Below are 15686 nucleotides of genomic sequence, written 5' to 3'. Positions count from 1 at the left end.
AAATCTTCCTTAATAAGTTTTGCATCTATTTTTCTAACGGTTCAAATAAGAGAATAACGTAGTGACGAAAGTTGTCAATCCTATATCAATGTCAAAAGGTTTGTTTTCATTTTGCTTTTACTTGCTTATTTTGGAACACTAAACAAATTAATCCTTAGGAATAGTGGCAACATTGAATCAGATGTATTGGACAGCTGTTGAGAATGCGGTAGAAACTATAAGCATTATACATAATTTATTAGGCTGCTGTAATTAAACCAGCAATTTTGTTTAAAAACTATGAACCACTATCTTGATCAAGTATCGGGTTGATATATCATCACTTATGAGTTATTTTTGTGCAAGACTAACAAGGAACCCTAGGTATCTATCAGAGCCCGATTTTCACGAAACTTTGTATATACAGAGAGTACCTCGGGAAACTCGCACAGCCAAAATTCTAGCTGCAGAGTCCAAGACGTTGGGGCACTAGAGCCCGAGAAAGATCAAAAGTGGAATCTCACCAGGGATGATATCGAAACTGCACCTTGAAATGGGAGACATTCTATTTATTTCCTGATAGGACTTCTCTAGCAAGTTCCAAAACAGGTGTTCGTTTCTTGCCCGGAAGTGACCCCGCCTTTGCAGGGGCTAAAATATATAGAACATTTTGACCTATTTTCTATAGCAGGCGATCACAAAGTACGTTGCTACTCCTAAAAGTTGAAAGCTATGCTAATACGCCAAAACACCTGTTTCATCATTGTAAAAGCATAATTTAACGAAGTGAAAATATTTGCCCCAGGGTCTCTGCAGGGTCCCAGGTGGGGTCCAACTCAAAATTGGCAATTGAAAAGAGGGGCAAGTAGCATATCGTTTGAAAGCTAGTGTTAAAAGAAAAACAATAACAGAAGTCTCACAGCTCTAATCAAACTCTGTGCGAAATGGAGGAAGATTCAAAATTTGAAAACAGTCTGCAGCTAACAGCGCATGGCCACCACTAGAATTCCAAAACTGTGATACAGGTGTCAAAATTCTAAAACATGTGTTACAGTATTTAAAAGTGCAATTTATCTAAATGAAAATGTTTGCCCCAGGGGCCTGGTAGGGTCCCACAAGAAGTCTACCTCGAAGTTTTCATTTGGAAAGGCTTCAAAAAGTATATCGTTTATAAGCTATCGTTCTTCAACTTTCCGACGACCCGTCTGGTAGAAGCAGTCTAGAAGACACGGCTCCGTCGACTGTTGTTTGCTGAAGCTTGGCCTTTGTTCTGGTCTATGTGTGAGAGCCACGTAAGTCACACGCCACGGTCGTAGCAACGTGGTAGCTGCCAAGACTGTATCTTTTGTTATGCAGGTATGAGGGCCATATGCATGACGATCACTCTACGGCGTGATAGGCTTGAGTGTCTCGTGGAGTGGTGCGGCCGTGCTATTGTTCATGAAGAAGTGATAAAAGCACAGTGGTTGGAGACACCAAGTGCACTGAATAAAACTCTTCTCCATGCAGTGTTCGTCGTCCGGAATCGAAAATGTCAAGAAAGCTGGATTCTTTGTGTGGAAACTGAAAGACAAGTCTTTCACTGACTGGTAATTAAAATCATCAGGAAGGTCGATGTATCCACATTTGCGAAAGCGTACTTGATCATATCTTGAAATCTGGGTGATTCCAACTGATTTCGTGTTACCCCAATCAAGTGAGCACTGGAATACCGATTTGTCATGTCTAGCTTGTCTCCAAGTCCTTCATTCCGAACATGCTTGTGGGCACGCTTCACCATCATTTTTCTGTAAAGAATATATCCCATATCGAATGGCTGTCCATAAGAAGTACAGCCTGGAATGATTGTTCCTGGATGTAAGTCAGGACACTCTTGATACAAGTCCGGATCTCTCATGATGGCTGCGTCGTCCTTCAACAAAAGACAAGAAGTTCCAACGTCTCGAACAAGATGTGGCAGGTATTCCTTGAATATTGCCTTTGTCATCATTCCTGACTTGTTTGCTCTGATCATGACTCCAGGTATCTGAGGGATTTTACATTGGACCCTTGTTTTAAATTTCCCGGATGGTTCGCGGAGCACAATGACAGTCGGGCCCACGAGCTTTCCTGATGCCGAAATCGCTTCCTGGACTGTGTAAGAATGTCACTTTTGATTCGCATCTTACTTGAGTTTAGACATTTTTTATTCCACGTTGAGTTAGAGTTCGTGGTGTTAGTAATTCATAATTGAATCCACTTTGATCAAGATTCACAATTTGATCAAGGTTGTAGTTATCCTATTCAATCTCTCGCCTGATTTGTTGAATGTAGCTGTCGAATTCGTTTGAACGTTCCAGTCCTTTTGTTCTGGTTGCCATTGTCATGATTTTTGTGATTTTCCTGGAACTCCAGTTCATTTCTCTCAATAGTCGGCAGATCCAGGATCGGGATGCCTTGAAACCAGTAACCCCTAGCTTCCGCGATTTTTCTAACGCTTCCACGGCAATGCCTTCTTCAGTGATCCTGAAAAAAAATTCGGAGCAGCGCGTTGATTTTTGCACCAAGCTTTGATAGATTCTCGGAGTTCTGCTAGCTTGGTCCGCTTGGATGCCTTGTCCAGGAATAGTTTCATCCGAATGATGTCACTTGTACAGATGTCAACTCTTGCAACACGTTTCGCATCCTTGAGTTTGCGACCACTGGATGCGTTGTTATAAGCTGCTACAGTATCCTTCAATTTCGCTTCCCTCCATGATCTCCAAAATGCGGTTTCCTGAGAATGATGTGGGCCCAGGTAGTCGTAATCAGGATCGCCTTCGTTACCCGAAGCAGTTCCTTGTTGACTTGATGTCGTGTCCAAGGGCTGGAATTGAGTATTATCTTCGAACGTAACACAATTGTCTACGGTCATTGTAATGTCCTGGAGAGCAGAATTTGTCACCATCAACTTGATGAGCTTGTGAACCTTCTTTGCAATCTAGAGAATCAATTTTCTAGATGTAAGTCAACGTTATTGCAAATTGACTAACACAACTTTTCATTCAAGATAATCACAGGTTATAAGTCAGAGTTGCTGGCTTTCTAAATTCGTCATTGCAAACGTTCAATATAGAAATGAAAACGTATGTCCTGGAGTCCCTATATGCGGGCAGCGGTCAAACTACACATTTTCAAATGGGTTAAGTAGTATTTTCTTTCAAAGTTTCTCAAAACAGACCGCGTATGGAACCAATCTTTCGTCTCTACGCCAATTATGTGCAAAATGGTAGGGTATTTACACTACGTCTACATGCTGAATCTTAAGGTTCATGACCATGTCGAACTATGTGGTTCTTCACATCAAAACGACAACACTTGTAAATGCAAAACAGCCACGTGGTCTAGAGGTTTCTAGATCACTTCTACCAGACGGGCTGTCGGTAAGTTGTAGCGGGATAGCTTTCAAACGATATGCTACGTGCCCCTCTTTTCAATTGCCAATCTTGAGTTGGACCCCACCTGGGACCCTGCGGGGGACCCTGGGGTAAACATTATCATTTCGATAAATAGAACTTTTTAAATAATGAAACACGTGTTTTAGAATTTTGACACCTGTATCACAGTTTTGGAATTCTAGTGGTGGTCATGCACTGTTAGCTGCAGACTGTTTTCAAATTTTGAATCTTCCTCCATTTCGCACAGAGTTTGATTAGAGCTGTGAGACTTCTGTTATTGTTTTTCTTTTAACACTAACTTTCAAACGATATGTCACTTGCCCCTCCTTTCAATTGCCAATTTTGAGTTGGACCCCACCTGGGACCCTGCAGAGACCCTGGGGCAAATATTTTCACTTCGTTAAATTATGGTTTTGCAATGATGAAACAGGTGTTTTGGCGTATTAGCATAGCTTTCAACTTTTAGGAGTAGCAACGTACTTTGTGATCGCCTGCTATAGAAAATAGGTCAAAATGTTCTATATATTTTAGCCCCTGCAAAGGCAGGGTCACTTCCGGGCAAGAAACGAACACCTGTTTTGGAACTTGCTAGAGAAGTCCTATCAGGAAATATATAGAATGTCTCCCAATTCAAGATGCAGTTTCGATATCATCCCTGGTCAGTACATTAAGGACATGGTGAGAAAATGCACGTTTTTTCTTTAAAACTAATCATTGTAACGACACGAAATGAGCATACATGTATATGAGATGGTCGATATGATCTGTTGAAAGTTATAAAAAGAATATCCGCCATCTTGAAAGAGGCCATGTTGAAACTGGTGCGATTGGTGCAAATGAGAATAGGGCCACCCGATGCATTAATTTGAACGTAAATAGCCACAAATACCTGTTGGTGAAATCTGTTGTGAGATTACATTATTCCTGTGCTTCTGGTAGAGTGGTTTAGGTACAAGATGAGCAAAGTGTATCTTATGACACTCGAGCAGATGCAGATTATGGAGCGCTGTGAGTGGGATCAGTGGAACTAGAAAACCGAGCGGAATATAATTTTAGCACTACATCATTTGTGTCAGAGTCAACATGTAATTTGTGGGATGTGCTGGTATGACGGGTTAAATCTTCATAATAATATCATGGTTGACATTAACTTGTAACTTTTTATTAGACTTAAATTAATTCGAACAGAAATCAGAACGTCATATCAGTCCACCTATAGCGCTCCATACCCTCCATCTGCTCGAGTGTCATAGGATACACTTTGCTTATCTTGTACCTAAACCACTCTACCAGAAGCACAGGAATAATATAATCCCACAACAGACTTCGCCAACAGGTTTTTGTGGATATTTACGTTCAAATTAATGCGTCGGGTGACCCTCTTCTCATTTGCACCAATCGCACCAGTTTCAACATGGCCTCTTTCAAGATGGCGGATATTCTTTTTATAACTTTCAACAGATCATATCGACCATCTCATATACATGTATGCTCATTTCGTGTCGTTACAATGATTAGTTTTAAAGAAAAAACGTGAATTTTCTCACCATGTCCTTAATGTACTGAGGTTCCACTTTTGATCTTTCTCGGGCTCTAGTGCCCCAACGTCTTGGACTCTGCAGCTACAAATTTGGCTGTGCGAGTTTCTCAAGGTACTCTATCTATATACAAAGTTTCATGAAAATCGGGCTCTGATAGATACCTAGGGTTCCTTGTAAGATCTCAACCTGAAGCATCATTTCGCAAGTCTTCGCAAAATTCTGAGTACAACAACGCAATACAAAAGATGCAAATTTATTAGTTGCGACTTAATAGATCCCTGATGGTATCATAAAGAAAATTACTACATAGCTGTCCTATAGATTTCATCAAGGAATTAAACTGCTTGCGTCATTGCAGATTTTGCCAGTGAGGGATCAAGATTATCCACCGACATTAGAGTTTCGCTATTTTATTAGTTTATCAATATACAATTTATTAAATATCATGAGTTTCTCAAACTCAGGAAGGTAATTATCCTCCCCAAATGAAAGGAAAGGAAATGTTTCAGTATTACGTCCCACGATTATGCTGGTTAGGCTAAAAGAGACGGTGATGATGAGAAATGAATGAAATAGTGGAATGAAGAAAGAGAGATGAAACGGGAGAACACCGAGAAAATCGATGGACACGGTGTTTGTCCATCACAAAATTCACTTGGTGCGAGCTAGGATTGTACCAGGGACCAAATGCACCAGAGGTGAACGCTCTACCACTGAGCCACCGCGGCCCCGCTCCTCCGCAAAAGACGTCACTGAATTAAACTAGTAGCGTTTGGCAATATAACTTCTGATTGTTAATATTGTTCCGGAAGAAAGTACTTAACTTGGATATGAGTACTTAAGTTATGGTGTGGGGGCACGGTGGCTCAGTGATAGAACGCTTACCTCTGGTGCGTGGGGCCTCTGGTTCGATCTCCGGCCAAGTAAATTTGTGGAGGACAACCTCGTGGCCGTGGGTTTTCTAGGAGTGCTCCAGTTTCTTCCCACTTTCTTATTCTACCCATTCTTTCATCATCATGCTCTGGTCTTAGCCATCGTCTCCTTTATCCTAACGAGCATAATCGTAGGACGTTAAACTGAAAGATTTCATTTCACTTTTTTGAGTTATAGTATATTTTTGGTTGCTATTAATTTCTGTATAGTTTCAAAACTTGACAAACCATTAACGTCATGAGTATGTTAAACTGTTTAATTAATAGTACGTTGTTGGTTTACAGTGTCCGATTTATTGTTTCAAAGCGTTTGATACATGCTTCGGTGTAAGCTTCATCAATGTTGAATGGGTCGAAATTTAAGTGTTTTGCCACGTCAAATTTAGTAGAACCTGTTAATCCGTTGTCCATTGATTCATGCTCAAATATTGTGAAAGCACAATTACAAATCAATGAATAAGCTGCTCAATACGTATCTCCTCAGCTTCTCTTTAATCATGCATACATAAAACAAGTTGCTCTTACGTCTACATAGAAAAAAAATATTTCATATATAGCTATTTCTCGTTCATATGCTAGCGCCAACAATTCTATCAAATTCTCTGCCTCACTATTCCATCTCTCTTACTCCAAGAAATTCTTCTTCCTATCTACCACTTTTCAGTTCACCAATCTTTTCTCACCAATTCAATATAGCCATAATCTAAAGATTTAACGAAAGAATTGTTAATCTTATCATATCCTGGAATGTGGAAAATAACTAAAGCACTTCGTATTAAAATTTTTCGTAATTGCAATGAATTACCAATCTAATGTCAACGTTGCCAACGTGGTTCTTCTTATTTTCACACATTTTATTGTACCTCTTAAGATTTTATTAAAGTTTCTATGGTGTCAATGTGATGACTGATGATTTATAACCATTCCGAGGAATCAATACATTGGCGAAAATTTTCTTAAAATCGGTCCATTGTTCTCGAGTCATTGAAATCCAAATAGACAGCACATAAATATGCCAGATATAAAGAATGGATTAGCCGATCTAACTTACCTAATACTAGATAACAAGCATGTACATGGTCTGGTCATGAGATATTGGACGTCTGCTACACTGATGTGATGCCCCTCGCTCACTGTGTATACCACAGTTGCAGCAGAGTACGAGGATGTCCAGTTCTGCGTTCCATCTACTGATCCACATAGTCTCACAGATTAAAAATTGGATGTAAATCTGGGAGCTTAGCAGGGCAGACCAGAAGCAACAAGATGCCTAAATGGAAACCACGTACATGCTTTTGCACTATGAACAAAGGTATTACTATCTTAGAAGATCAGAGTGACCACTACATGTTCACTATGAACATGGAGAAATTGTAGCACTTGCTCATCGAGAGTGTCTAAATAAATATGCCAGTTTATATTTACATTTACTTATATTAGTGGCCCAAGTCATGGCAGAAAAATAATCCCATTCCAACTTGAACTTCACACTGCGAGTAAAATGTTTTATGCTCTAGGTGCATTTTAAGCCTAGCGCTGTTGAGTATAGACTAAAACCCGACCCGTCAGACAACCAGTCTGCTGCAGTATATTCCTGATTGAAGACGTGCAGTTTTGTGTATGGCAGAGAAATGATTCTTTTTTTCATTGTACATACTGAACACCAAATATCTATTGCATAAAATTTTATTTGCAATCTTCTTTCGAAAACTGATTGCGATGGGTTTCCATTTATGGGTTTGAAAACGATTTCTCTTGATCGCGTGTGAAATTTGTTGCCTCTTGCTTAACCTTTCCAGGTCCAAGACCTGATCCGTTACAGCTAGGACAAAGTGTGGCACTTTGTGCCACGGTGTTAATATTAATTTAAAGACTAAGATTAGTTTTCTATTTGTGAATAACAAAAGTTAACAGTATTTTATAAAGCAAATTAACAACTTTAATAAATTTAAACCCACTCAAAACTATATATATATATAACTATAAAACTTTCATAGTTTCTGATAGTGATGCTTCAATATTTTGGCGACTTCTTATGTGCCTTTTATACCTTTTTCCTTAGTCACACTCTTCTAACTGGGAACTAGCACACCTTTCAACGGACACCGTCCTCTAAATAATGATAACATCTCATCAACAACTACATTTTCACTGGGCCTGTAATATTGGAGAAATGTGTCATTCATCATTTCAAATATTTCTCTCAGAGCAGCGAATTTGTCTGTTTCCCTACGGACATCTCTAGTCTCTTTGTCATCAAAACGAATAATTGTCATCAGTTCGCGGAATCTATTTCGACTCATTACTGATAAATAAACAGGTCGTCCAAACCTCTCTGACCACAGATCATGAAAGTCTAGTTTCGTGTCTTCTAGGGATGCGCACGAGACAAGATTTGCGGATGTCTCGTCTCGAAAATATGCAGTAAAAGTGATGACGCTATCTTCTATTTCACTCACATCCTCGTCAGAAAATAGGGAATCATCATTCCATAACTGTTGAATTTCTTTCTCTATTTCGTCTTTATTCAGATTTTTTTTTACGTTTTACACTCATTTTTTGCTGTCAACCTCCGTTTGTAACAATCATTGACGTCTACACACAGAAGCACCTAACCACAACAATAGTAAGGGTGGCGACCACCAACCAAGAGTAAGTGAAACTGAAGTAGTAATTTACTAAAAGAGAATGAAATCGGCGACTTCCAGTCGAATGTACTGAACTAAAGGAGTAAATTACTACAGGAGTAAATTTTTCATTTACTACAGAAGTAAATTTATTTACTCCATAACTAGTGGAGAGCACCATCAAAGAGTACGCTACTAAATTAGTAACTTTAGGAGTAAATAAGGCCAAAATTTACTCCTAAGCAGTAGTAGGAGTAAAGTTAGAGAGTAAGATGTGTTCTTTGATTTCTGTGTATTAAATATCGAATTCTATGGATTATCTGGACTATGAAGAATATATGGAGATGGAGGAAGAGGTAGACATCCCAAGAATGAGGGTTTGAATGGATAGAAGAAACCCTCATTCTTGGGATGTCTAGCGATGTATAGCGACAATGATTTCAAAGAGCATTTTGGGTTTCGTAAGGAATCTTTTGAGTCGCTGTTTGTCATGTTGGAATCTTTACTGCGGCATAATTCTAACAGAACCATGCTTTCTCTCCTAGACTGCAACTTCTTTGTGGAGTGCGAATCTTTCGCACTGGTACCTTTCAAATCGTAGCAGGGGATCTCATTAACATCCATCGTACTACTGCTGGAAGAGCTTTCAGCAGTGTTATAAACAGTTTAATTGCCTTAAAGCCACTGTATGTGTCCATGCCACAGAACCAGGAAAATATATCAAGGAACAAAAGGTAGTTCTATCGAATTGGTAGATTCCCGAATGTCATAGGGGCCATAGATTGTGTACATATACCCATACTTTGTCCTTCTGGAGCACATGCATAACTATACAGAAATCGCAAAAATTTCTTTTCTATCAATACACAAATCAATTGTGATGCCAATATGAAGATTTTGAACGTGGTAAGCCGTTGGCCGGGGTTCACGCATGATGCACGCATTTGGGAAAATAGTAGAGTTGCTGCGGAATTCGAAAATGGACAATATGATGGGTTGCTTGTTGGAGATAGTGGATATGCTCTCTTCAAGCATCTTATGACTCATGTGTTTCGACCCCACACGGGAGCCGAACGACGCTACAATAGAGCCCATGTTGCTACAAGGTGTATAATTGAACGTACATTCGGTGTTTGGAAGAAACGTTTTCAAATTCTCACTAAAACAATGCGATATAAACCAAACAAGTGTGGGAATGTTATTGTGGCTGCTGCTGTTGTGCACAACTTTGGAATAGAAGTTGGAGATGTGTTTCACTCTGATGCTGTGGATGTGAATGACATCGCCCAATGTGCACTTCAGCCAGAAGCAGATGCTGCAGGGCAAGCTGTCAGAAGGTCTATAATAGTTAATTATTTTAATTAAAATTGCACCTAATTTCCTACTAAAATAACAAGTTGGTGTAAAGACTTTTCCTTTTTAAATGGATAAATAATGCACTGGATTGTCACTTTTGCAGTGAAATGTGACCCGTTTTATTTATGTATAATTTTATAATTTTATGTATAGTTTTTTTAGATTTGAGTTATACTCTCTTTTTAGTTTTTTCTTTTTTTTTTTTTTTTTTTTTTTTGCAATTAGGGGATTAACATTTACATTTTATTTTTTACTTCAGTACACAGAGTTATACAATAAACATGTTTTGATTATTTACAATAAAAATGTTTTAATTATTTCTAAGATAAATAAGATGTCTACTTTTATAATTTTGCAAATACAAATGAATATTATAATGTGGTAATTAGAAAAAATATATGTACTTATGCTGAAATAATAAACACAAATATTATGTCATGTGAAAAACAAAAACATATTAACCATTGGAAAAATATCGAAAAAATATAATATGTTTATACATATAAAAATATTAATTCACAAAAACATAAATTTCTCGAACACATTGCCTGAAGAACTGGAACCTGAAATTTGGTGCATTTCCTTCTTGAACTTATTCAAAATTTCCATTTTAAGGTTATGCTCTTCTTAAAATATTTCTCTTTGTCTTTCAATTAACAACATTTTTGCATTGTATTCCTCTCGTATTAGGCGCTTTTTTAACAAATGAAGCTCGCCTGATTTCTTCAACAACTTCTTGTTCTTTACAACAGTCGCATGTTCTCTGCCTTTTTTCATGGGTTCATCTTCTGATAAGCTTCCACCAGAGAATGCAAGCCGAGCTTCATGACTATGGGATAAAGTTTCACCTTCAGCAGTTTCATTGTCTTCTTCAGAGTATTTATCATCATCGATGTTGCTTGAAAGGACCACATTATCTTCAGTTGCATCGTTGTCGTTAACTCCAGTTATCCCCTCGAAAACTTGTGGGATCATACCAATTACCATTTGGCTTATATCGTCCAGCTTCGTCTCAGCTACTCCACCGCCAGTTTGGAATTGTTCTCGATGACATTTAGCTTTCAGTTTCTTAGCTTTCGCTTTCATGTCCTTCCAAATTACTTTAAGCTGCTCTTGTGATTTTGTGTAACAGCTTCTGCGTTGTATTCAACGTGTATTTTTTCCCAGGCATTCTTTTTCCTTTTTAGGATGTTGACATCGTACTTTTTAGATTCAATAATAGTTATGTAATTTTTCATTATTTCAGCATACCGCTCTTTTTCACTTTCTGGTATGTTTCTTGAACGTTTCTTAACACTTAAATTGTCCTTGACTACCTCCATGTTGCTGCTCGCTCGTATCTCAAGCTGCAAATGATGCCGCTTAAATTAACACGTGTCACCCACCAATAATGAACAGTGGTAGCTGTAGATGGTGGGGTTAAGCATTGAACAATAGATTCATACCTATATTAATACCACTTTTCTTTTTCATAATACACCGATCTTATCATTAATACAACAGCATTTAATTTCTTTAAATATTAATCCTTTCCAGCATAAATTACGGTAACACGATATTATTGTCACAAGATGATGCAATAATGTCTGCCGATAATCAATATTGTTCGACAGGAAACGAAATGCATGTACCTGCAGTGTGCAGAAATGGCTTACTTCTTTACTAAAACGGCGTTACTACTTTAGTTACAACTAAAGAAGTAAATAGAAATTGAGCTCTCCAACAGTTACTAAAAGAGTATATTACTACGGAAGTAATTTACTAAAGTAGTCCAGACTAAACAAGTAAGAGTTACTACAAGAGTGATTTATACTAGTTTGGTGCTCGCCACCCTTTTACTCATAAAGCTATCAGTAGTGCCAACTTTGACAAATGAAAATGAAAAAAAAAAATATATAGGAATTCAGGGGTATCGTCTTGGACCAAGAGTGGCACTTTTTGCCACCTTAAGAAAAATACATAAATAAATTAATTCAATATGAAAAATTTAACGGTACATATATATAATTTGAATAACTATATTTCAAAGAACAATAACTATTAATTTCAAGATTCTTCCTCAAGTAACTTTCGAGTATGAGAAAAAGATATTCATTTGTGGCACTTTTTGCCACTCTTGGTCCACGGAGGGTTAACCCTTGTTGTAACCACAGTTTTGTATTCACCTTCGTGTGTAAGGGCCTGGTTCGTACTCTAAGTTAATCTTCAAAAATAATTCAAAGCGTTTAACACTTTCTTAACTGGTTTTTAATATTTGACCATGCGAAGTGTACATAATTAACTTTTCTGCATATCCAACAAGATATCTAGACCTTTCTACACACACTTATTTACTCGTCAAGATGTCTACGTACATGTACATTTATTTTTGTTGTTGCTATAGTAACAACAACTCTTATTTTAGTTACTGATTACACAAATAATATCTCGAAATCTCTATATGTCTTTCTTTTCTTTATACATTATACTGCTCACATAATTCGCCTCTGATCCCTTTCTGTAAATAGGCACAGATTGTTAATATTACATACAACGTCATACAACGTTATCATTGTAGATGTCGCCTCGAACGGGACTTCCATAATAGTTTTACTATGAAGGAAAGAACCCTGAGTTAGATATCATGAAACATTTACCTTTTGAATAGCCCTCACATATATAATATCACCTTTAATACAAATATTCTACTTTTCCATTTATATATAATATATTATAACATTACACATTTTTTATATTTGTCAATATATCTCAATATTAATAACGACGAATTACAACTATCATGAGTAAGGCTATTCAAAAATTAAACCTAACTGGTAGTTTCCTTCTAGGATACAAATTAATTCATATACAAACAACACTATTTACAAACAAAGATCTTCATAACATTAAATATTAGCAAGGTCAGAAGTCAACAAAGTTGGAACATATAAACGCATTGATGGTCATCATTTAATACATTAATAAACTTCGAAAAATTAAGAGATTCGATATTCATTATTCTTACTCTTTCCATATAATAAGGTGCATTTATTTGATATATCTGTCATTACCTTCAAAAGTTTACATTAAAATTATGATCTTTTATTATTTTAAAACCTATAATATTCATATAAGTAATTATGAGAGAACTTTGCAAAAGACATGAAACATAGATTAATATTTTCTCAGTTAATACTATAAAAGGAAATTGCAACAAAATTATAAGGAACAAATTCAATAATATTTTCAGTTGATTGTCATAAATTAACTTCGTCAATATTCCGTAAATAATGAGTTTTACCCATAATCAAAATATTTCATAATTACAAATGTTTTCAACGTACATTTTAATAATAAATCGACTGAAGAACATATCAATCATAGACGTAAGCAAAGGTCAATTTAATACAAATCTATCGGACGCCTTTTTGTCAGTTCAAGTTATACGTTCGTAGGGTTCATTTAAGGAACATTGTACAGCACAATCTTGTGTACGTGCTTGTCTTTCATAGGATGATACCATATTTTGATTCCTGTTTACAAAATTCCTGCCATCTGCAAATTGATTTTGTGAGAATCGGCGATAATTATTACTCCTACTGAAGTTCCTGTTGTTATTTCTGAAATTCCTAGCTCACTTTCTATAGTTAGGTTGCCTTTGATTTCCGGTACCATTATAACTACTCATTCTATTATTGAAACTACGAACATTAGAATCATTTTCAGGTTGTATATCTACATTACAAACAGATGCATATTGTGTCTGATTACGTGCATAATTACCCTGACCTCTATCCTGCTTCTTATTGTTATTCTGAATTATAGACTGACTCTAATAACTCTGAATGAGCATAATTAAATGGTTGAAGTTAATGCACTGAGCCGACATTAACAACTGTTGTAGTCTAAACGGCAATAAGATTCTAATTGAAGCTATAATTCGGGATTCCGGATGGTTGGGATTTAATGATCTTAACTCATGATATGTAGATACTACAAATTCAGTAATACTACGGTGTAACTTTGGATTGTAGTGGTTCGTTCGCAAAACAGCATCTCTATTTGCTACCATAAAATCGTTTTCATAATTTGACAAAAGAGCATTCTTAAAATCTGAATACGTATGAAGATTACCTCTAATAGCTTTAAACCATGTTAAGCAAGGTGGCAACAAGATATGCGGTAATAATTTTAAGAATTGAGACTCATTTACACCCATAAGCTCGCATTCATCTTGAAATTTTTCGAGAAATGCCCTAGCGGGTATATCTCCTGGCACGCCACTAAACTTTGTGAGCGACTTTACTTCGCTAAAACGCAACTGATTACCTGTGCACGTCTTCATACCTCTACTGGAATTGTGTCTGCGCTTGGATGTTTGCCTCACTCGTTCTTCCCTGTCACTACTCTCTGCAACACTCGAAGATCCATCGAATTCCAAAGTTGTTCTGTGAGGATGATCAGGTACCCAACCTGTGGCTATAGGATGATTCGAGCCTTCGGCATCCTGGAATGGAGTTCCGGGAATACATCTTTCTTTGAGGAAATTTACTTCATCTCGCAGTACTTTAAGACGGTTTTCATGGGCATTAATTGTGGATTCTAAAACATCCATGGATTCTTGCATTTCTGTGCTTCTTTGTACTACCTTTTCTATTTTCTCTTCGTACTTCTCGAATTTTTCCACCACATGTAGGTTCATCTGGTTTAATTGATGTTGGATACGATCCCATCTGTCTTCATTACATTGATTCATCTTCACTATTTTTTCGTCAAAGTCCTGGGCTAACTGAGTTAATTTCTGCTCCAATTTTTCTTGAATTTGCTCGGGCTGATTTCTTATCTGTTGCGCCAACTCATCACCTTTTCGTACTTGGTCCTTGATTTGCTCGGATTGATTTCTTATCTGTTGTGTCAACTCATCACCTTTTCGTACTTGGTCCTTGATTTGCTCAGACTGATTTCTTATCTGTTGTGCCAAGTCTTTTAGAATGTCAGCCAAATTGTTACTCGAAGTCAATTCAGGATGCATACTCTGTTCACCAATCATATTATTACTTTCCGTACTCATGGCCATATTTCGCTTAATTACTTTTCCACTTCGCAATATAGTAATACTAAGGTCGCGTTGAAAGCTTGCCGTTTTTACTAACCTTCGAAACGACACTTATATAACTCCCGTGGTGAGGCACCAATTTTTGTAAGGGCCTGGTTCGGACTCTAAGTTAATCTTCAAAAATAATTCAAAGCGTTTAACACTTTCTTAACTGGTTTTTAATATTTGACCATGCGAAGTGTACATAATTAACTTTTCTGCATATCCAACAAGATATCTAGACCTTTCTACACACACTTATTTACTCGTCAAGATGTCTACGTACATGTACATTTATTTTTGTTGTTGCTATAGTAACAACAACTCTTATTTTGGTTAGTGATTACACAAACAATATCTCGAAATCTCTATATGTCTTTCTTTTCTTTATACATTATACTGCTCACATAATTCGCCTCTGATCCCTTTCTGTAAATAGGCACAGATTGTTAATATTACATACAACGTCATACAACGTTATCGTTGTACGTGTTAGATCATATTCTGTAGGCACATCAACAAATCTGTTTGCTTTGATACACCAACAAATCTGACAAAATTGACTTATTGTGTTTTTGTGTGTAAGAGGAGTTCCTCAACCTAGAGACCTTTTTTATTGTTGTTTTATTGAAATGATTTATTTGTGCAAGGTTAAGAAAAAACATGTGCCTGCTAACTAGATGCTTCAGCTTCATATTGCAAGAGGTGCAAGCGTATTGCAGCAATTAGAACAATACGAGATAAGTTTTATTGAACAGTAA

Source organism: Thermobia domestica, chromosome 10, assembly GCF_964235325.1.
Source record: "Thermobia domestica chromosome 10, izTheDome1.hap1.1, whole genome shotgun sequence".
NCBI lineage: Eukaryota > Metazoa > Arthropoda > Insecta > Zygentoma > Lepismatidae > Thermobia > Thermobia domestica.
The sequence above is the reverse complement of the archived record's forward strand: the minus strand, read 5'-3'. Positions refer to the sequence as shown.